Source organism: Cyprinodon variegatus, unplaced genomic scaffold, assembly GCF_000732505.1.
Source record: "Cyprinodon variegatus isolate N-32 unplaced genomic scaffold, C_variegatus-1.0 Scaffold616, whole genome shotgun sequence".
NCBI lineage: Eukaryota > Metazoa > Chordata > Actinopteri > Cyprinodontiformes > Cyprinodontidae > Cyprinodon > Cyprinodon variegatus.
This window is the reverse complement of record NW_015151069.1, coordinates 1,827-5,325: the sequence shown is the minus strand read 5'-3', so window position 1 is coordinate 5,325 and position 3,499 is coordinate 1,827.

The window sequence follows — 3,499 nt, the reverse complement described above, 5'->3', positions numbered from 1 at the left end:
CAATTTGACTGTAAAGTGCCTTGAGATGACATGTGTTGTGAATCAGCGCTATCAATAAACTGAATTGAATTGTTAGATATCAGAATATTGTTCTCAAGTTCCATAATGTATCTCTGACCAATGGACATGCATGAGTTGTGACTATATATATATATATATATATATATATATATTTTTTTTTTTTTTTTTGGATACTTGAAATGTCTGTTAGTCATTAACGTGTACATTTACAACTGGACAACAGATGTCACTGTTGCACAATTTAAAATGCTTCCTTTGATCAACGCCACTGTCACATTACAGAACCTCTTCTCCTCTCCAAACTGTTTATTCCTCATGAGATGAGCCTGTATCTAATAGAGCTATGCTGAAGGAAATCTGGTAAAAACAAACGCCTTTTTTCAGATTCCACTGGGACCCAGTGGTCAGATGCCTGTCTGTTCCTCAGATGAAGTCTCTTTGAAGTCACAAAGCTTCCCTGTGGGCACAAAAAATAAAAACATAAATAATCTACTTATCTTTTAGGAATAGGCAAACAGTGAACCAGCAGTGAGGGTTTGTTACAAAACAGGTGAGAATGAGATAAGTTAATAAACACCAATCAAAGCCACCAAACACATAGGAACAACAGACAAGTAAAACTTTTACATTTATTTAATTTAAGCTCAGTCTACTTGTATAATACCAATTCATAGCAGATGTCATGGTACATTACACATTTGATGTAATTGAATCATACAAAAAGAATGGTTTAAAAACATTTATATCAAAAAGAACCCAGCTAATTGCATTTTTAAATATCCTGTTGTTACCATCTTAACTTCAGTTGATCAGTTACGATTAAAGTTTATGAAGAGACATACTGTGGATGTAGTGAATGATTTTAACAACAGTTTACCTTCAATTAATCCACACAGAGCTCAGACAGCAAAAAAGCTTTCATATTTGAACTGTTAATTACTTGTTGACCTGTTTGCCGCTTCTAAAAAAGGATAAGAGAATGAAGGAGGCTCTTTGATTCTTTTAAGAACTGACATAAAACTCTTCACTGAGGCCACAAACCATGACTAAGAGACCAATCAAGCTAAGTTGAGTGTGCTGTATTTCATCTCATTTTCTTTTGATGTCCTTTCAAAATGGAAATGCCCAAGCATAGATACATGCTATCCATCCATCCATCTATGTTCTTCCACCTATCTGGGGTCGGGTTTCAAGGGGTAACATCCTAAGTGGGAAGGCCCAGACTTATCTCTCCTCAGCCGGTTGAGTCAGCTCCTTTGCAGAATAACAAGGCATTACCAGGTCAGCAATGATACATAGTCCCTCCAGTATTGTCCCTCTGGGTCTCCTCCCAGTGGGATTGCCTGGAAAACGTCAGCAGGGTGGTGTTCAAGAGGCATCCTGATCAGATGCCCGAGTCACCTTGACTTGCTACACTCAAAGTGGGGAGGTAGTGGCTCCATTTGAGTCCCTCGAGAATGACTGAGCTTCTCACCCTATCACTAAGGGAGAGCTTGTTCTTTTGATCACAACCCAAAGCTCATGGCCAGAGAAGAGAAACATAGCTCGACCAGTTAATCGATACATTTGCATTGTTACTGAGTCCTGTCTTCACCACAATAGAATGATACAGTGCTAGCTTCACAGCACGTGCCGCACCAATTCACCTATCAATCTATTGCTACAATATTTTTTTCATTCGTAAACAAGGCTCCAAGATAATTTACTTGGGGCAGGACATCATCCCCTACCCAGAGAAGACACTATACCTTTGTTGAGTTCAAGACCATGGCCCTGGATTTTGAGGCACTGATTTTCACTCCAGCTGCTTCACACTTGCCTGTGAACCATTTCAGTAAGAGAAGTAGATAACTGACTGATTAGACCAAACAGAATCACACAATCCGCAGAAGTAGAACGCAATTGTAAGACCAAAATATATTGCCTCAACACTTTAACTGCACTTAAAGATTCTGTCCATAAATATTATGAACAAAATCTGTGACAAAGAGCAACAGTGACTGTCACTGAAAATGAGTCTGACTTACTGCCAGAGATGCTTAGCAAGTTCTACCTAAATAGCCCTTTGTTATAAAACCAGACAAATGGACCCAGAACTCAGGCAATGGGTAGTTTCAAAATGTTTAATGACAGAAATAAAAACAAAACAGAACAGATGGGAATGCAGGCTTTTGTGGATGGGCGGACAGCAGTGGCTGCAGGACGGAGGCACCGTCCCAATCACTGACACCCTGGAGGGAGAAACACAAGTAAGTGACCCTGATCATCTGACAGGAGATGATTATCCGACTAAGTCACTTACCTGGTTTAACAGTTCAGTCCAACCTCTTTGAGGAATGCAGGATTCAGCCGAAGGACTGCCAAACGTGCTGCAAGGAGCTGCTCAGAGTGTCCCTGACGCAGCCACCTCAGTAAGCAGACACTAATCCAATCCAGGTCAGGGATACAGATCAGATATGAACAGTTCTGGAAACCAGGAGTCCGTAGCCCAACCAGGGGTTCTATTTCAAGCAGGAACAGACAGATCCAGGGTTCCAGGAATCCACAGAGGATTCGGGCAGGTTCAGAGTTCCATAAGTCCAGCAGCCAGCTCAGAAAGACACATGCAGATGGAGACAGGCAGGTCTGTGGTACAGGTACAGAGACAAGACACGGTACAAGGATAATTGCATAAACTTTGAACTGATCACCTAGGAGCCAGGCTTACAGGACTAAAAGTGACCTCCCCCGCGTTCTGAGCCAAAACCCTGAGAGCTCTGCGGAGAAGAGCTGGGACATGCTCAGAAGACAGGAGATAAAACACCAAGCCCTCTAAATCCACTGGCATCCGGGGATGGGAACATGCACCAGGGACTTAAACAAAACTCATAAAACAAACATGAATAACTGATACAAATACATAACACAAATAAAGATAGCTGGGCTGAACTGAATATATAGCAGAGGGCGCAGGTGAATAAGATGAATGACAATTGGAGAGCAGGGAGGGAACGGCAGGCGAATAATCATATTAGCTACTGGGGCTGCGATCATAACACCCATATCAAATGGCCTGAGACCATACACTGAAGAGTACCCCACATGACACCCTGAGGGACACTGTCCACGTCCGCATAGCATATGTAAATGGGTTGAGCAAACAAAGTGCCCTCCAGGACTCTACTGAGAGTATCAAGGTGGTCCAGTGTTCCACGACCAGGACGAAAATCAAACTGCTCTTTTTAAATCTGAGGTTCAACTACTCAACCAACTATCCTCTCCCTGAACAGACCTTACCAGAAAGGATTAATACTGTAATAGAGTGAGGAAAATAAGTATTTGAACAACCTGCTATCTTACAAATTTTCCCACTTGGAAATCATAAAGGGGTCTGAAATGGTCATCGTATGTCTGTGTCCACTGTGATGCTGCGTTCACACCGGGGGCAGCTGGCGCGACAGAAGCAGCGAGTTTACATGCAAAGTCAATGGTTGACGCG